A 21,103-nucleotide genomic window follows, 5' to 3' on the forward strand; every position below is an offset into this window, starting at 1 on the left:
TTTAGACAGTATAACTTTAATTGAAATGCTCTTTGATTTAAGACTGCGATGCAGAGACTGCGTATAACAAACTTGGAGCTGGGGACCTGGAATATCTGAGTGCTCAGTGCTGATGGCTGTGTCAAGTTCTCCCCTCGTTCACCTTTTCTATGTGGGCATAGAGTCTGATTTGTGTGTGGCATATGTGGGTATTTCCTTGACATTTGTATGCACCATTGATAGCAAGTTAATACAAGGAAATATAATGGCTACAAGGAGCAGCATCCCAATATTAAGAACCCTGGGTCTATCTACAGATGCTGGGGGAAGGGGAGGAGAAAGAAGTCCATAAGTGAATGTAGCCGATAATGAAATGGGTGATTCTCTTGCAAAGCAAAGGGTCCAGTCAACATGTGATCATCTATTAACAGGACGGTTTTGGCAAGGCAATATTCACGTGACAAGGCGTGGGAAATGAAAGGAACTGTCTAAAGCGCTATCAAGTGTCACTTAATTAACGTATAGGTTTTAGCCCTTTTCCTCCTGGAGCACCCTGTGCAGTCTTGGGAGCGCTGGGGGGAAAGGGGGTTCGATCAGTACCTTGGACAGGGGCACTGAGTTAGGCAGAGGTAGGAGCACCCCAGGTATCTGCCTCGACTCCGGAGTGAATCCTGTAGCCCTTAAAAGGCGGCTATCCCTGAACATCAGCTCACACTAAAAGATCAGGCTGAAGGAGAGACTCTCGTTTAGGAAGCTGATCGCACTTATAACCAAGCCCCAGTTCTGTCGCCTCTTTGGAGCTGGCTGAAGTTGAATTCCTAGCGGTGCAGGCTGGAATAGGGGGCAAAAAGAGTCTTGCAAGCTACGGGGGTTGGTATAACGGTGTCAACTTTGGGAAATGCAAGTGTTTATCTCCAAGATCTAGCCACTGCTTGTGGTGTTAGCTGTGACTAAGGTAAGCACAGGGGTGCTAACCCCCTAGCAACAACACCTCTAGCTGCTAACTGTCTATTATGTGAGGATTGTTTCCTGCTCTTTGCCTAGTTTTGTTACCTTTGTTGCTGACCTGTGTGTGGAAAGGAATAGAAAAGGTAGGAGAATCTTTGTGAGATTTCACTGAGACTTAAGTTAACTTATATCTGATTAAATCTAAGAATCTCTTCTCTCTCTCTCTCTCTCTCTGTACATGCTTTAAAGATTAAACTGATCTTTAGATAATGAGATGCCGCTGATCTTTAGATAGAGATGCAACTGATTTTAGCTAGAGATGTAACTGATCTTTAGCTACATAGAGATTAACTGATTTCTAGATAGATCACTGATGCAGCTATGTGTGTTACATATGATAGTATGCAAGAACTGTGCATGTCGCTTATAGTGTTGCTAAATCAAGATCTGTATCTACTTTGCTATAATTAAAACGGGGAGCTTCTGAAATTAACAACACTGAAGCCTTAACGCAAAAAAAAAAAAAAAATTGGAGACCATTCTGGTGAGCCTTCTGCTCATCTCTCGCTCTTTTTCCCCCCTTCGATTCTTCCTACGTAGAAATGTAGCTAATAATATTTAGTCTCCGGGCTAAAAATAAGCTCTGGAAAGTCAGCAGTTTGGAAAAGCAGCAGCAGTAGCAGAGGCTTCTCGCAGGTAGCGAGGCTCCGGGGGTCTCCGGCTCTTTAAGGGGGCTCGTGTCTCTCGCTCTCTGTCACACACACACACACAGAGTTTATTTGTCTTTCCCCCTCTCGAGCTTCCCCCAACACTTGCCGGAGCGGAGTGGGTGTCATTCCACCAGCGCCCGGGGATCGGCTCGGAGGAGACTCGCTTTTCCTGCCTTCTCTCCCCCTAGCCCAGTTTCAAGTCAGTGTGCCCCACTCGGTGCAAAGGGAGCCCCGTTGGTCGGGGCTGAGAGGGTAGATCCTCGGGGGCGGCGTGGGGAGGAAGTGCAGCTGGGGAGAGGGGGGTGGAATGCCCCCTCTGCCTCCCAGGGAGGATCGAGGTGCTACACATCCAGTAGGCGTGCAATGGCTTTAACTGGGGAGGCAGAGCCTGGCTCGGTGGAAACCTCTCGCCTCGGCTTCCCCCGCGCGGTTGCAGTGCAGGCTCAAGGCGCGGGGCCCTGGGAGCCGGGGGCGGGCGGGGAGGGGGGGGTCTCCGGGAGTCACGAATCCGCTGCGCTGCGCGGACGCTGGCGGTTCACGCGCGGCCCCGGCGCCCTCCCCAGCCGGAGCAGGGGCGGCTGCCCGGGCCCCACCCCAGGGGCCGATCCGCTCTCCCCCGCAGAGCGGTGATTCCCCTCGCCGGAGCCCTTTGTTCTCGGGGCACCTGCAGGCTCTGGCTAGGTGTGCGCCCACGGGTGGGCCCGCTCTCCCCGCCCGCACGCACGCCCCTCCCTGGGGACTGGACGATTTCCTGCCCCCTCCGGCACCGCGCTCACGTAGCTCGGGGAAGAAGGGAGTAGCCCGCGCAGGCTGGGCGATTTCACAACAGGGTGTGGTTACAACAAACACACACACGGCAGGGGCAGGGAGGCACGGGGCGCCCGGCTCGGCACGCAAACGGGGGGTGACAGTGATGGACACCCCCCACCCCCCAGGAGCCCTGCGGGGATCGAGCCAGCGAGCCCTGCGGGAACTGACTCCTCTCCTCTCTCAGCTGTGTCGGAGGGGGGATTTCTGCTTCAGCTGATGCAATTCCAAAGCGTGCGGCGAAGGAACTCCGAGGCACCAGCATCACCGCCACCTCCCACCTGCCCAGATGGTGCTGCTTTAAATACGGATCTGCAGGGCTTGCAAGCTTAAACAGGAGACTCATGACGGAGGGGGAGCCATTAAAGGCACAGCGCTCCCTTTCCTTTCCCTCTACCTCTGATTGCCTCCCAAAATCTAATTCACACGCAGGGAAGAGGAGTAAATATTGTGACACTCCGCACTGCCTGGATTGATATGAAAAAATCAGCTGTCAGTCTAAATTGCAGAGTTCACTTGCCTAGTGTGTTGCAAATCCCTGCCTCAGACTAATACAGTTGCTAAGGTTTCCGGTGAATGCATCGTTAAGGGAGATATTATCCAGTTAGTGTAGTTGCCAATTTATCTGACAGTTGAACCGAGAAAATTGTAGGGCTGCTGCGGTGTTCTGGGAGGAAGGAATTTTTTTACTCCAACAGGAGACATAGTTCACCGTTCTTGATGCGATGAACCTCAGGCTAATCCAAAGCAGTGTCATATAACTCTTTACTCAACATCCCTTGTCGCTTGTGATACGCTTGTGTCGCTTGAGGTTGATAAACAACCTCCCTGGAAAGATACTCTGTAAATATAACACCGACTGTTCAATACTGACACCGAATTCAGCAAATAAAGCTAAAATGGAAATACGTGGTTCTAATGTACATAAGAAAACAATCAGAGTGTAAATGGTTAAAACACACACACCACTTCCACCTCAGAAAACATATACAGCAATCACCTGAGATGTCATGCATATTATTGTTTATTACATTTTCAATCATTAAAGTCTAATAATCTAGCTCCCCTACTGGAGAAACACTTATGAGAGTCCTGGACTTGGTTGTAGAGGAGTCAGTCAAAATCTCCATGTTCTTCCATAGCATAATGACACAGGAAACTGGCTGCTGAGGTTACTATGCACGTTGTGAGTTGAGGATGGGCAAGTGGGGGGGGATTTGTTGTGATCTGCATGTTTTTTCCCCATTTCCTGCACTTACTTCTGAAACTTAACCTTACTTGGAATGCCAGTCGACCCAAAATAAGAAGCATTTATTAACCAAACACAAGATGGTGGGAAATCAGACAAGAAGAGATCAATATCAAAACTGTTCTCTCTTTATCAACTGTGTTTAATGAACTCCCCTAATTTGCAATTTCCTTTCACTTAAAATCATCATTAACCCCATTCCCAACTACAGTTTTTCTTTTGTCACCCAGGGATTGATATACTATATGATATACTGGTACTATATGAACGCCTCTATTATTAATTCGTTGCTGTGTTCCTTGCTAAAACTCATCTAACTCCAAAAATAAATGATTCTGTCATATGTTATGTTGCCAGGGAGTTTCTATTGATATGATTCTTCTACTCCATGGATAATTTTATATATCTCCATCTATTTTAACTGTACAACTGTTACTTCTAGCTCTTGAATATTCTTTTTTCCCACATTTCTCTCTTGCCCTCCCTCTCTCTTCTTTTGGCAAATTCTACCCATTCCTGGTAAAGATCAGTGGGCATGGGATGGCTCTAACAAACAGGACTGGGCCAAATTCAGATACCCTTGCTCCCATTGGGCAATATATTACTCTGCAAGTAGGTTTCTCACTCTTTATTGGTTCCAAATGCCCTTCCACCTTGTGGCAACCCCATCATCACACATACTGAGAAAGCACCATGGCAAGTGGACACCAGACCTCATATGACTGGACATGCCACCTGTCTCTGGGACAGGCTCTGACTAATATCAATGCAGTGCAAAAAACATGAACAACGTCTGTGACTTTCTACACCCACGTGCCAGAGATACCATGCAGTGACTGCTCTGCTTAACTGAAAATATCTCTGAGAAATTCTCTTGCAAATGTATCGCCAGAAAAATATACTAGCCAGCATGGAACGCGCATAAAAACTGCCCACCCATTTTCATTATTTCACAAATGTGTGATGCATGCTTGTGAGTGTCAGCATTAACATTTCCATCTGTTTCTGTATTGTTTCTATTCTTAGTTGATATATGTTGGGCGTAGGTGTCTGAAAAGGATTTTTCCCCTTTCTGGGTTTCATGAAAGAATAAATGAGAGCCAAGTGCTAAAATAAATTGATTTGTGAATTTGACTAGGGCAATGTGAAATAGAAAAGATTCTGGACTGAATCTGTGAATTAATAGGTATAAGTAAAGACCTCAGGGTTTTGGGCTTTTGTGTGCTGCTAGGAAGTCCTCTGCTGAGCTCACTGGTATAAAGAGTAAATAAGTTAGAAATACCATTCCTGTGCCTGACTTTCTTACACTTGCAGAATGTGCAGTATCAGTTACTAATATTTTGGCCTCCTTCCGCGCTTGCAATTTTCGGGCCCAGTTTTGCAAACCATTTATGCACGTGACTTTCTTTGTCTGCTTAGTCCCACTCAGCTCCTTAGGGCAATCTCTATGGGACTACTTGTAGGAATAAAGTTATCACATGCTTGCGTGTTTGTAGGATTAGGCCTTTAGTTGCATATATGTTTTCAAATCTTCAGTTGTCCATGTACTCATAACTTTGGCAAGCAGAAGACTCTATATACTATATGTAACTTAAACCCTGTATGGGTCTTCCTCTGCGGCAAAACTGAACATGGCTCTGTTGCCACTAAAGCTAATAGAAGTTTTGCAATTGACTACAACAGGAGTACAGCCTGATCCCATTGACTGTATATTGCAATTTCTATGTCTGCTTGAACGTAGTATCAAAGGACAAAATCTTCTGGGTTACTTAGGAAAAACTCCTCTTAATGACGTCACTGACAGACATAGGCCTGATTCTCACCTTTGAGCTATCGCTGGGCTCACCTGCTTCCCAGGACAGCTAGGGGTCATTTCTGTCCCTGGCAGACCTTAAAGCAGCCTCCTGGCTGCTTCTTTGAATAGGGCTGATTTCTAATGGTCCCACACTGACTGACAATCACCCTAATGCAGTGCACTCTGGCTATGCCCCTTCCAACCACAATACACTTCCTGTATGCCAGGGGCTAAAAGAAATTTCTGTAGAACAAGCTCTATGGCAACTGTTGGGCTCCCCACATTTTGTGAAGCTTTATAGCCCCTTTATGCCCTTGGAGCATTAGTGTGGGACATTAGCAAAGGGGCATTAATGGGATAGGATCTGTCCCTATGAATTTGCATTTATAATTCCTCCCCAGCCCCCTCACCCATTCTCCTCCCCCACTTTTTGTGTGGTGGTTGGAGAGGTCTAGTCTATCTGACTTTCTTCAGACATAGCACACAGAAACAGAATTTAACAAGCTGGGTAAGCCATATATTGTAGCCTTCAAGTTATTTTGACATTCAATAAGAAGGATTAAGTAACATGTTCATTAAGTTATAACTTTCTCACTAGTTTGCCATTTAAAATCCTTATTGAATGTACCACCTGTGGAAAGAATGAATTCCCTCTTGAAACAGGAAATAGACTACACACATCCGAAGTGAATGCATTGGTTAGTGATGCTGGAAATACAGAGACTTTTAAAGACACAGATCTAACTATGATTGTAAAAAATAATGGTTCATATTTGAAAGGAGTCTGTATCAACTACAATATTTATATGTTTTGTGCAACAAAGAAGTTGTTTTATGCAAGTTGTTTCCTTTTTAAAATAGAAGGCATTATACCTTGAAATTCACTGTGTGTCACGAATAATGCATTAAACAGCCATGGCACTAGATAATTGGATGGACCAACTAAGAGGAATATGAAAGGGGGCTGGTAGCCCAAGAATTACAGAAGGCGTGTGGATAGTTTGAGATCCAGGAAACACTAAAGATCTGGCCTTAGCTACCTCAGCCTCATGAAGATAATTATGAGGAAATGTGGGTGTAGAAACCTAGATTATTGCAGTTGATCAGAACACAATTGGCACAGACACCCACATTGGACATGATTGCCCTTTGATGAGGCAGTTATTGACTTTTTACAGATGCCATCGTTAAAATGATGTCTCAAGTTTATTGGATGACAGGCTTCTGTCTAGAATGCTGTCGTAACAATAAATGTCAAAATACATGCTGAAGTATTCAAGAAACCTTTAAATGTTGGTTCCCTCCATCAAGAGTTGAATAGCAAATGACCTCTAAAGTCACCATAAATGTGAATATATCTGAGAATGTACCTTTGTTACACAGCCCCTGTGCAATGTGAACCTGAGGAAATGTACAATTTGTAAGAAGTTTGTTTGGGCTGCTTTAAAGGAAGAATGGAAGGAAAGGAGGCAGCATGGTCATAGGACTGGTCATGATGAGATCTCAGTATATTCATGGCTGTGCTACTTGAACTGCTGTGTGACCTTGGGCAAGTCATAGCATCTCTGTGTGCCTCAGTTTCCCCATCAACAGTCCCCATAACAATACTTCCCCTCCTTTGCAAAGCATTTTGATATATAAGTTGAAAAGTGATATGTGAGTCAAGGATCTATTTGTCAGATTTTTTAAAAAATGAGGATTTATTAAGAGACACTGATGAATGTTGAGATTGGTGACACTGGAAACTTATAGCATCTATTCACAGAGCAAATAGGATGTAACAATGTAGGTTTATTTATAACCTTCTCTAATGTGTTGCCCTAATATTATAAAGCTATGGGAACTTCAGCATACCCAAATCAGACCCAATCCTGCATACAGGTGACTATGTGGAGTTATTCCTTGCACATCCTGTTAAAACAATACTCTGGAACACTGTCCAATGTGCAAGCAAGTGGAGCAGTGGCTATTATATATTCTTACTTATGCTAGTCTGGGATCATTCACCCCTTACCCAACTCTTATCCAGCCCCTCCCTAAGGAGCAGGAAAAGTGGGTGTATGGGAGGGATTGGCTCAACCCCACAGTACTTATGCCACATACATAGTGGGCATGCAAAACCTGAACTGTTACTCCACTCCTATAACAGGAATAAACTTCCCCTTAGGCAGTTACTTCTGTTGAGGATCTGATGTCAGGGTGTACTGTACCTGAAGATATACAAGTACATTATAGCTGCAGAACTTGCAGCCTGTCTCAACCAGTCCTGCGGGTTAGAGCTTTTTGTCTAACATTTATAAAGTTTGTTATGCTTAGCTTATTATGTGCTACAGTTTCCTTTCTAGCACCCGGTAAATATCCTTTACCAAATGGTGGGGGGGTGGGGGAATCCCAGGTGTGCAATTACAACAAAACACGCAGAAAAAAAATTACAACAAAACATGTTCAACTGCTACATCCCCACAATGTCATAGTTAACTATTGGTGCAAACGTACCTCATGCATGCATAGTGCATAATATCTCCCTTTGCCTGGGAAGTCTTCCCAATTTCTCCCACAGACAATTACATTGTTTCCATTTTAGAATCTTTTTTTTAAAGCAGGCCAAAGTCTGCATGCAAAAATTCAATTATAATTTATATCCTATATTTGTGTGTGCAATTAATACAACTGTATGTGCAAATGGCTCGTTACACATCTCAATAAGAATGAACCTGATTTCTGCGTATAATCAGTTATAGTTTACATCTGTGCTTGCATTTGTGTACGCAGCCCATGGACTTACAGACTTCTTTGCAAATTTGGCCCTTAAAGTTGAGGATTAGAGCTGGTCAGGAAATGGTTGTTTTTTGCCAAAAGATTTTAAAATTCAAAGTTATTTTTGAAAGCTCAAAACAGACCCGTTTTTCAATTTTTTCAATATTTTTCCATATTTCTATTGAAAACATTACAGAAAATGCTATAAAAATGTTGACAACCAAATGTTATCAAATTTTCAAAATAAAATATTACAAAGATGTTAAATAAAGAATGTCATTTAAAAAAGCCCATTTTTGATCATTTAAAAAAACCACAGATGTTTGTTTGAAAAATGTGACCAGCTCTATTGAGAAGGTGATACTAGGCTGAGATAAATTCTAGCATTGGTATTTTCCTGTGGATGTAAGGCTGACCAGGTCTCTCAAATATCCTTCATTTCAAGGGATGTCACTAATTGTAGTCGAGGGGGTCCCTGTGTTACACACACATGATGTCCCCTCATTTTTAATTGTTGAAAATTAATTACATCTGAAATAATGAAACCAAGGTTACAGAAAGAGTCATTCATACCAAAGGAATTCACCCTACAGCATTTTAGGTTTTCTTCATAAATAATGTTGTGCCCCTCATTTTGGGTCTTTGTCACATTATGTGTACATTTGGGCCATGGCATGGTGAGAGGGATGAGTCCAGCCATGAATCTCTTTGTCTGTCTCCTCCTTTTCCCCTCCCACTCCATATCAAACCCATTTGTTTCTTATCCCTCAATAGTTGCCTTACACACAATAGTTCTTCCCAATCCCCAGTTATGTCTGATATCCAGTGACAATAGCACTTTCAACTCACCACCTGCTTTTCTGTTCTCCAATCCTTACACTTACCTAGTCTCAATCATCAATCTCCCACCCAGGGACATTTTCCAGAAGCCTCATTGATTATCTTGGCTGTAGCAGAACTCTCTCCTAGATCATCATTCTCTTAAATGTACAGAGGTTTTCCCCGATCTACTGTTCTTGGCGACAAATAATCATTCTGTGCTACTCCTTCCCACCTACCTTCCTACTGAAGATTTCTTGCAGGGCTCACAAACATGTATGGAGCAGCTCTAAAAATTTAGGGAGCCCATAAGACATGAAGAGAAGACTAAGCGTCGATTTTTGAGGCATATCTAGAAAAATGTGTTTGATACAGCCAGCATTGTGTATACATTTAGCTATAAAGCTTTATCGTAGAGGATGGGAAGAAAATGGGTATCCAGTGTGAGGCATGGAACTCAGGCATCAAGAAAACTAAAGGAAGTGAACGTTACCAAATTTATTTTCTTCTAGATTCATACCAATCTCTGACAACATGAAATGGGCAAGCCAGCCTGACAGAGAGCAATAGGGCAAGGCCATAGGAATGTGATGATATGCCTCCCTGCCCACAAGTGGCTATTTCACCAGATGCTATTTCTGTATGATAGCTGCCTGGCACATTGATTAGCAGAATAACTTCTTGGCTTTCTTCTGCCAGTGCTGTTCACATGGTGATTGTGTGTTATGCCTATTGCCTCTTGAAAACTGGGAGTCAGCTAGAGTTCAGTACATGTTCCCTTAGGAAACTATTGGGGATGCTGCAGCCACAAAGCAGAAACTCTTTCAGCTCAGTTTGCCTATGTCTCCTGATCCTTCAGGGTCACTGTCTCAAACTAGGCTCCCCAAATTGCGTTTGCAGGCCAAAATGGCAACAATATGTCCATGCTGCTTTAGCAACTGGGTGAGCAAAGCAAGGTCCTTCAGTCGACTTGATGATAACATTATAACTTTTGAATGCTATGCTACATTTGATGGCAGCAATTAACACTCTCCCTCCCATCACAGCTCTGCCCACTGTCTCCAATAGAGTTTAAAATATTGTCACCTGAATGACTTGTCTTGCAGACAGAAAGAAAAAGAAAAAAGAGGGGGGATCAGGAGGGAATGGGGTGCTAGCATTGGGGGAATGGAGAACAATGGTGTGTGGTGAAGGGAACAAACAGAACCCTGGACAAGTAATGGATGTGGGAATGAGGAGACACAAAGAGCTTCAACAACCATGGGGAAGAGGGAAATAGACCCCCTGGCATGTGAGTGGGGACAATTAGATGGAGGAGGGTGATGCACAGAGCTCTTGACATGGGGATGAAAGGAGAAATAGGGAGGTAGGGGGGAATCTGGGGCACTCAGAGTCACTGGCATAGGGAGAAGTTGGAATGGGGACAAATAGAGCCCCTGACATGAGGAAGGAAGGGAGTAGGGGATGCAGAGTCCCAGAAAGAGGGGGATGTGAGAGTGGCACACAAGTGTCTTGTGGGGTGGAATGGAGGAATGCAAGGAGCCCCTGGTGCATGCAATGCACTCGGCTTACAGAAGCAACAGAGTGTGCAAAACTTCTAATAGTCTTAACTTAAACCTTGGAATGCAAATCAGCCCATTCTTAAACTTCTTCTAGAAAAAGGCTGCCTAATCTCTAGTACAAAGAATGACAAAAAAACAAAAATAGCACAACAAAAAATACCCTCCATGCACCTACAAGTATTCCTTAACTTTACAGTTTATAGTCTCAGAGCATAGACACCAGCATTGCTGTGACACAATCCAGCTGAGAGGTAGAAGCACCATGCAAATGACTACACCCAGCACTTGAGAATGTATACACCTAATGTAGCAGTAAGGTGTAGGTTATAAACTGGAACAGGACTTACCTAGGCCACAACCACTGCTGAGCTTGTTTAACTCCACTAATTTTCATAAGTGCCATTGCAACTTGGCATGACAGAGAGTGTGGTACAACCCAAGCAGAACACAGATACAGAGGCTAAAAGAAGGGACATCATTTCAAAATCTGACTTCCTGCACATAGTGAACAGAGCACCATATACTCATAAGCATTCCCAAACCTTTCACATTTCCATACACTAGTATTACAACAAACAAGCTTTGAGCAAGAAGAGCATTTTGACTATTTGCAAGTTATTTAGTAAAAGTGCCATTGTGAGATGGAGATGGGGCAAAGCAGGGGTGATTAAGAGGATTTTTATGGATGGGAACATTGGGACGTGACCAGCAAACTGACAGTATTTAAAATAGGCCCTCACCCACAGTGGACCTCATCTTGCAGTCAGTACATGAGGAGTCCCACTGATGTTAAAAAGAATCCTGGCATGAGGGAAAAGCTGCAGATTTGGCCCAATATAAGTTGAACAAACCCCCGACAAGTAAAAAGTCAATGTTTTTTTGGTAACTGTACTATCTAGGTCTTCGATGATGTATGAGTCTCCTTTGCAATTCAATAGCAAATAACTTGGTGAGAGAGTTGTCTGCATTTTTATGAGTCAAAGCTTCTTGTGGGCTATCAATAAATGGTATCCAAAAATTCATGGGCCAAATTTGACTCGTGTGGCAGCTATTTATACCAAGTCTATCTTGTAACCAGCGAGTATATTTTTTTCTCATAAATAAGTCACATTTGTTACAGCTTTATTTTATTGATATTTAAATTAGACCCTCTTCATAATGCTCTTTCTTTAAATTAATAAAATAATTAACAAAGTGTTAAGAAAATGCAAATTAGGGATCCTAAGAACAGTAGTTCCAGCTCTCTCAAGTAATATTTATTGACAGTTAAACTTCCTAAAAGAAAAAAAATGGTGCAATTTTATTTTTAATTGTATAAAATTAAGAGCCTTTAGTTAGGAAACATTGAAAATATACCTTTAAATTCTATTAGTTCTCATTTACTTTATTTGACATTGACCCAACAACTTATAAGGTGCTTATTTAACACAGCTATTAAACATTAATAACAAGAAGCAATAGTCAAAATGTCATAATTTACATATGAAGAGATTTCCCTCAGTGCAACTCCTATCTAAAAATGACATGGTCTGAGAGTCAAAGTAACACGTTCTGTTGCAATGAGTTTTGCAACAAAACTGTTTTTTCTATATTTAAAATCCAAGGAAAAAATGTTGAATATTTAACATTCTGTATCCTTTTTGATCTTAATTCCCATCACAGAAGAGCTCTTTAGGCCTCATCAATGTGCTCTAGGTACAGTATCAGAGTATATTATTCATATTATGAGTTGTAACCCAAGTTAGTAAACCAAAGGGGAAAAAGCTATACATGCCTAGAAGGGTAAAGGCTCATGCTTAGAAAATACTGCATTGCAAAGCAATGAACAGAAACAAAAATACATATATAATCGTCTACATTCTCTGTAGGAGAAACCAATGTTTAAAATAAAATGCTCAGTTCTGCCCCAATTTACACTCCATGCATCCCTGTTGACTTCAATGGTGGTTACATTAATGTAACTATGGACGCAATGAGGACAATGTATTGCATATAGCAAAAATAAGTTATAGCTAAAGAGAAAGCAAAAGCTAACAAAAATCACAAATGCAATATGAGGAAAGAGCATAAAACCAAAACGCAATTCTTGAAGGCATTCACATTACAGCAGTATAACAACAGAATGGTGTCCATGGAATAATTGTACAAAATATTATTTACAAATCTACACTTCCTGGGTACTAACCCTTGAATCAACAAACAAAATGCCTGGTCCAATGTACCTTCAAGTCAATGGGTGCATTTCTAGTCTCTTCTGTGGGCTTTGGATCACACCCCAAACTCTGACTAAAAGGGGTCTGGTTAACTGAAGTGGCACTGAAAGGCACATCAGGGGTGAGAAAGGGAATCCTCCCCTCCATCAGATGTTCCAGGGCCAGGGTAACTGTTGCTAGTTTCAAATGGGCATGGGCTTATGAGGAGTAGCACTGTACTGCTGGGCTTAGGGAACACATAATAGATGTGCTTTAATGCCTTGGTTGTGTGTGAAGTTGTGGTCATGTGGTTCCATACTACATGTAAGCACACTGGCCACCCCCGATGAGCAGACCACATGCTTACTTCCCCCTTACACACACTCATCGCCCTGTTGAGACCCGACACAGAAGACACTTCCATGGTGCAGCTTCCTCCTGTGAGGCTCTCCATGATGAAAAAATGCACAGTTTAGGCCTTGCATGCCCAAGCAGGGCATGTCAGGGTTTGGTGCACAGAAGTGAACAGGTTTCATCCAGGAAATGGTATACAGCACAGGGAAGATTATTTTAAAATAGCTCCTAACAAACATATATTGATTTTTAAATAGAAATCATATGGTAGTTATTTACATTTGAGAGTTGTTGATTGGGATCTACAACCTGCATTAGCGGGGAGTGGGTGGGTGGACTAGACTACATCTAACACATCTTTTCATCTCTGATTTCTATTAATCTATTCTAGCTCAAGGAATATACTTGTCATGCAGTGCCATGTCCAGAGAGTCAATTGGTGGCCCATACAATTAATTTATGCACTAAAGTTTGAAAGTTTAGAAGCATGATATATTCAAGCTTGTGGACTGACACAAAACATACCAAGGATCAGGAGTAGGGGTGGGAATGCATAGACCATTTACAGTCATCTGTGCACACACAGCATCACCTCACATGTACCAAGCATTCTTCAGCCACAGTTGAGGGCTCAACTCATTTTATCAAGAAGAAAAAGTTAAAGGGGTGTGTTTTGGGGTCTAGTACTATATTTAATTTGTCTCAATGCATTGACATTTATACTCTGAAACTAAGCCATCATCCATAGTTTTTCAGATGTTTCATTTTCTGACACTTGAATATGAACAATGTTCTTCACGCTCAGAAGTACCTCTCTGATGAGCTATTTGAATATGCTATTAAAAAATCCTGACTCCATCTTAAAAAAAACACTGACTAGTTAAAACCAAAAGGACTGTGCATCATAGATGTACCTGTGCTTTAAAGAGGTGATCCAAAGCCCACTGAATTCATTTGAAAGATCAAGACTCATTGCTGTGCACAGTCTTGGATGCCTCAGTCTGGAAATGGTAAAAGGAAGGATTACTGGAAATAATTATAATAGCTGACAGCTATACACTCTCTTCATTCTCAAGAATCTCAAGATGCTGTATAAACATTTACATGCACAGGAATCCCCTAACTCACTTCTGAGCCTGGAATGTGGCAACTGTTTAAAAGTGTACAGCAGCAGTATAAAACTAATGGCATGACATCCTACAAAGGAAAATCTAGTGGCAAATTCTGCTCTCAGACACACACATAGATGCTACCCCTTACACACACAACCCCAACTCTGACCCCTCTTAATATCAATGGGACTCCCACACCTGCAGGATGTGTGTGTTTGTTTTTTAAATACAAATAACATTAGCATGTAGAAGAATTTTCTAAGGTCTGTTACAGATGTTTCATTCAATGGTTTGCAGTGTTATTTTTAAAATAACGAAAAAACAAGCTATGAGTAGATTATTAACTGGTAAGTTTTGGTAAGAAACATACATGCTGCAGGGGCTGACTAGATGATTGGTTCAGTTTATTATACTGCTGTAATCCGATCCTTTTAAAAATTAAAAATAATTCATTATAACACATCTAATTGAAACACTCTGAAAGGGGAGATGACTCAATCCCAACACCTTTCACCCTCATGTGCAGCAGCAGTTTTCTGATCTCCCTTAATCATAGAGCTCCAATAGCAGGATTCATCTCAGAAGTATGTCTCTCTCTGTCTATCTAATCTGCCTGACTATGGCTCATGTTTCCCCAGCGCTGAGGAATCACATACAGCCTCTTTTGGAGGGAGTGGGGATGGATTTTCTTTTTTCTTTACCGTATCTGCAACTGCTTTTGATCCTCCTTTTTGTTATTTCATCCACTCTTCCCCATCATCGCCAAGAGCTATGCATTCAGGACCTCTCTTTGTTAGTCATGAGGGTCATGCAGTGAACATTAGAATTGCTCAGGTACTGCACAGTAGTCACCGGATACTCCGATGCACAACCCAGATACTTTGCTCTCTGCTCAGACACTAACTTTTTAATGCCTGCAAGAGCACATGGGAGTAATGCAGTGACACCGATTAAACTCATTCCCAGTTTCAGTGTATTGTAAGTGCAAGAGAGGTATAGATACAACTTTGAATTTTCCTTCTGGAGGGGGCTTGCTTTATATCCTCCTTTCTCTGTCTGTGCATTGCCATTCAAGTGTTGTGCTGCTATATTCAGTTGTGGCCTTTGTTCCTGCTCTTCTGCTGCCTCCCAGTCCTTGCCTCCTAAATCATGCCTTCCTTATCTTGCATTACGCTGTACCGGTGTCTTTGATTGTTGTCCTCTCATGTCAATCCTTGTACACAGCAGGTGCAGTACTACAAAACTACTCTAACTTCAGTAGTACAGCACTACAAGAGTCAATATAGACAATATATTTATTATATTGGATACCCTGCCCGTACTTTCTGCATATTGTAAAGTGATTTCATGCTCTCCTTTGAAGTTACCAAGTACATTTTTGAAATTGCCTAAGCAGTAAATTAGATTATTTTAAAATACCAAAAAGCAGACCAAGAAACCATTATATACATACTGGACCACATCCTAACCCAGACTCTGGCCCCTTTCCACACTTTTAACAGGGCAGCTACTGATGCCTCTGCCATGGCAATCTCTAGCTGGCATAGAGCTAGTACAGCCAGCTTTATGCTTCCTTCTCCTGGCATCCCAGCCATATAGGGCATGCTGAAGATGTGAACAGAGCACAACAATCCCTGGCTACTGTAATGGATCCCAGGGATACCTACAAGCTGGCACTAAGCTGCACTAACTTGCCTTACCTACCAAACCAACTCTGAGCAGCCCCAGGGGTGGAGAAATGCAAATGTGGCATGCTGCCACCTTTCCCCACCCTTGTGTTCTACAGCTTGGTCATTTCATTTGCATGAAGTCTGATTGCTCAGAATTTATATAGCTGAAACAAATGTAGGCTCAATCCTGCAAGGTGCTGTGCATGTGCAAAGTGCAATATGAGGGCGCTTAGAACCTTCCCACTCACTTTCAGGATCAAGCTCTGGAACCCTAAATTGCTGCATTTTCTGTGCACTGATTGACACGTAGTCATACAACAGAGTCAATATTCAGTCATTCTATGACAAATATAGCTTGTCTGCAAACTCAAACTATGTTTATAGCCCATTGTGATTTTTAGCCTCACTTGAGTTGATTTTGATCAACTTTCCATTCCTTTATTCTGAAAAAAAGTAGCAAAGATAGGTAACTAGGAGACGTGAATAAACATAATTAAACATAAAATACTTGTAGTGATATTAGTACTGACCTCAGCCAATTAAAATTATTAATAGAAAAAAATACTCTGGTGTCAAAACCTGAGTACATTGACATCATTTTCATTTGTATAATCAGGATTAGTTTATATTTCCTGACAACAAGGAGAGATGGGAATCCAAATGGTTGCTTCTTGACCTTTTTCTCTTCGAAAAACAGGTTGAGATAATGTTATGCTAATAAAACAGATGGTATAAAGATAGCAAGAAAAGTTTTGTTGAGAAAAAAGACTCAAAAACCTACTGTGTTGGTTAAATACAGAATTTTTGAAAAAAGATTATTCCTTTTAAATATTGGCGTTTTACTGCTTCCGTTAACATTGTGAAAGGGAAGTTTAAGAACCCTTCAAACTACTGTATCATATAATTACAGTCTTTTAGGGTTTGGTCCTGATAGATCAATCAGTTTAATTCAGAACCCCAGCAAAGACAGAAACCAGACGTGCTTGCTTCTGCTTCTTCCATGTGCTATCTACTGCATCATTAGTGCCTATGGTATAGTTTAAATTTAAGTCAGCAAGACAGCACTGATCTTTGCAATCTCCTGTTGCTGCAGGGATAAATCAACATTACATTGATTGACAACCCTTATTTGTACTTTCTTTCTCTTTTGTTGAATAAAAAAAAGAGAGATAAGTTTATTTCATGTACACGAAAAACCAGTTTAATTATTTAGGGGTCAAAAGACTGGCAGTTTCAAAATAAACTTTGTATCTGTTGATGTGCCATGATAATGATTCCAAGAGCCTTGGAGAACACTAAGAGATGGCAAATTGATTGAAAGTGAAGTTTATCTGATATGGAAATAATTTCTTATCGCTTTGTTCCTTTCCATACAGCCTGCATTTTTGCTTTTTGTTTGAAATACCCTCTGTATGCTGTTGCCTGTAAAACCCCACTGGGGAAAAATGTATTCACCTGACACTGTTAGGTTATGAGACATCATTTTTCAGATGATAGTGAGGTGAAAATATAATAAGAGTGCTCTTTATGGGTTCACCGGGGAATCAGTGTGAAATCTCAGGAGGTATAATCCTTGCACTAGGAATTTTGTAGGCAGTAGGCTATATATTTATAAAGCTGAGAGAACATCTAAGAATGATGGGTAGATTTGCCCATGGGACTGCCTTTGTATTCTGAGTGTTGTTTCAAAAAATCTAATAAATTATGGGCCCAATCCTTTCATGCTTGCTCATGCAAAGCTCACGTTGAAGGTAATGTCAAAGCCTGGAAAATCAGGAACATAGACTGTATGGTAAACTTTAATATTGAAACCCAGATAGAGCATTATTTTCATTTCCCCAGCAGGACCTCCAAAGGCTGGCGGGTAATGATTCCCAAGGGGCTGGTTATGCCAGATAAGCATTGTCAGAGCACAGTGGTACTCTGACCATGCCTTGTCCCCCAGGTATGTCCCTATGCCATGGCAGAAGGCTGAATGGGGGTGGCAGAACCACCTGGAGATTCCTGCATGCTGGGGAATCCTCGGATGCCTGGTTAAATCAGCTTTATGGTCCTTTTTCACCACCAGAGCACAGTTCAAATTAAAGTATCATGATTAATGATACCATAGTTTTTAAATGGCTGTAACATGGTTCATTACTCAGGTTAAAAACACTGGTCCTACCTATAAAGACAAGGCCAAAGCATGTTATAACATCTGGGAATCTATAGTGTCCTATCAAACCAGCCCCACAACATGGAAAAATTGCTGTGCAGATGAGCCCTTGAACTGTTTTCAAAAATTGTTTGACTCAACATAGTTTAGCCCCTCAATGTTAATGTAGGGCAGTCACCATTTTCACAAATGTCTTACAGTATCCCTGCTACCACCACCACTTCCAGACAACAGTTAATAGATGCTTCAGTGTCCCTAACCCAAGATTCTTGATACTGTTCATGTGCACATGTATTGCATTTAAGGGAAGGGATCTCACTGTAGAAATAAAATAGATGAATTAAATTATCACTAATATAACCTTTCAATAGCCTGCTGCCATTACATTTGACTGGTAGATCATTCAGATTAGTTGTTCTGAATGTGCAATATAAAAGAATGGGTGTCCTGTTCAAACCATTATTAAAAATAACTAAGTATGAATGTCCCTAATTGCAGGAGACAACCATACTAGTGCAGTTATATTTGTAAATGTGAATGGTCCCACAGAAGTGTGATCAAAATTCAAAAATAAAGTAGATGTGTTAACTGATGACTAATTTAAACAAGTCCCAGTAGAAGGTCACCTGTGCAATCCTCTTGTCTGCAAATTCTGCCCTCAGTTATACCTGAGAGAAATATGGTTGTACATGTAGAAATAAATATCCTTGAGGGCAGAAATGAAGGGTAGGTTTGTCCAGGTGTGGCTGAGGGCAGTATTTGGCCAGTGGAATTGGTATTATTGGTAATTATACACCAGACAGAAAGAACAGAGCATGATTTTTAGAGCCCAGGCTGAGTTTGCAGAGCTGGCAGTTTGAAAGGCCATATTTTTTACTTGTAGGCTGAGTTAGTCTGATCTGGAAATCATTGAAACAGTAAATATGGAACCCTTTTCAATATGCTACTAGACTTTTAGCTAAACCACATTTAAAAAAAAAAGTCCAAGAAGACTTGTAATGTGGTACTTTACTAAGTTTTTTTAAACAGTTTTAAAAGCCATAGCAGGGAAATAAACTAAGTTAACCACATGTAAGCCATGCTGCTCCCCTTAACATATATCAAACATTGTTTTATGTAGAAGGCCTTAGGTATCCTCAAATTTCAAAAGCCTGGAATAGTCGTGACTCTTCTGATCTAATAAATGCAGGTGTTTCATAATAAAGGCACACAAGTTGTCCAAAGGCAAAAATGACTTACATACATTCATTAAAGCAAAACCTTGCAGTGCAGGCGAAGGGCCTGAGCCTACTGAAGTCAATGGGACTTTTGTCATTGACTGCAGTGACAACAGGTTCAGGCCTTAAGGTTTAAAAATGTATTTGCCTCATGGGAGAGATGATGATCCCCCCTTTGAAAATAAACTAACTCACCCTGTGCCTGTTTTGCGGGAAATGGGAGCAACTAAAGTGAGAACATCATAAACATGTGTAAGGCACTGAAACGAAACCCTGTTAATAAAAGATGCATCATTCTCAATGCATGGTATTTTGATTCTTGTAATCCATGCAGTAATGTGTCTATTAGAGGCAGCCAGGGTATCATATGACATACACGTCAAGAGTGTAGAGCAAGCGCTAGTGTGGCTTCCCACCCACACTCCCATTCAGAGCGCTAGAGGTCTGATGAAGCTTGAGCTAACCCTAGCGAGCGAGCGAGCATGAAATCTTTCTGTCTTTACCAAGATCAAATGGAGCTACTCGGTCAGGGGATGCCATTATTACCTCCACTATGCAATTTCCACTATCAATAATTTAATCTATTTGCTGCATAAACAGAGGGGGAAACCAGCAAGACAGATTTTTGAAGGGGGAAGAAAAACATCCCCCAAATCAGAGCCAATTTGGGAGTTTCGTCAGAGGTTCCACATGCAGCGCTGTTGATATTGACTTATACAAGTAGCCACTAAAAACAAAAGGTGGGTTTTGGATTTCTGTCTGTTGTTATGCCTCAGAGAAAGTCTTTAGGCTGTCTAGATTGTGCAAATATGCCCCTGCGTGTCTCCAGAAAGTGACTAGCGTAACGTTATCTGGAGCGTTCATTAATAAACAATGCTTGTTATTATCTTGATTGCATTCTTAAAAGCAAACTATGAAGGGGTCAGTGAGGGAGCTATATTTAAATGGATCTGGTTTGTTTACTATACTAACTAGTAAACTAATATTCTCCCGCTTTTAAGAGATTTAGGTGCAGGCGTAGGCTCCTGATGGGTTTTATTTGTATGTGGTTCTTCGTTGTCATTACTCGATTTCTCAGCGTTTCTTTGTAAAGTCAAACACGACTTTTGCCTTGTAGCGGGGACATAAAAGTTGCAAACTAAGAAGCTGGCAGTAGAGCTGCGTGAGCAGCTGGGGAAGCCAAAGTGTGTGAATCAGAATAATAACCGGGGGAGGGAAATTCTGGGGGTTCCCCCCTAGTATTAACTGATTGGAGAGTGTGTTACTAAGTAGCATAGAATAAAGGGGCCAGGGGGGTTGTTGATCAGACCCCTTCAGGGCAAGAAGTTTAGGGAGACGGTGGTTGAGAGCGAGGGGCTGGCGGTGCTCTTCTGAGTGAGGGGCTTGTCCCTCTAGACTGCGATGGAAGGGAAAAGGCGCGCGGTTCCTTTAAGCCAAGCAACCCAGCGCTGGTGTCTCGGGCTTGCTGGAGCTGCTTGCTGGAGACAGTTTGACCAATAGAAGCCCAAACGGAGATCTAAATAATTCCTGAGTGAGAAGAAGCCAAGGCAAAGGCTTGTGTGAGAGGCTCCTGCACCAGCCGGAGGGTTGGGGGGGGATCTGAGCCTCACGACAACTCTGCTGCGCTCCCACCCTTCATAAAGCTTTGATGAGACACTTGAGCTGCCTCCTGTGTTGCTGGGGCTGCAGGAGGCGGCTGGTGGGACTGGGCGGCTAGGAGAGGATGTGACTTTCCGGAGGGACCCGAGCAGGCTTTGTGTGGACAACAAGGTACGAG

At 42.0% G+C, this 21,103-nt stretch overlaps 1 protein-coding gene across 3 annotated transcripts in view; it reads left to right on the top strand.

The window, feature by feature from the left end:
- Window positions 1–21,103, top strand: part of BDNF (brain derived neurotrophic factor) — a 48,673-nt gene that overhangs the window by 364 nt on the left and 27,206 nt on the right. The window contains exon 1 of one of the 3 annotated variants that reach the window (XM_024109376.3): window positions 19,756–20,066. The exons of 1 other annotated variant lie outside the window; for it this stretch is intronic. The gene's annotated coding sequence lies outside the window, so the exon portion shown is untranslated. Of the gene's footprint in view, window positions 1–19,755; window positions 20,067–20,785; window positions 21,097–21,103 lie in introns of those variants that run through there. One more of the 3 variants, XM_005306372.5, reaches the window with a different exon arrangement.

The sequence above is a fragment of the Chrysemys picta genome, chromosome 4 (assembly GCF_011386835.1).
Source record: "Chrysemys picta bellii isolate R12L10 chromosome 4, ASM1138683v2, whole genome shotgun sequence".
NCBI classification, from domain to species: Eukaryota; Metazoa; Chordata; order Testudines; family Emydidae; genus Chrysemys; species Chrysemys picta.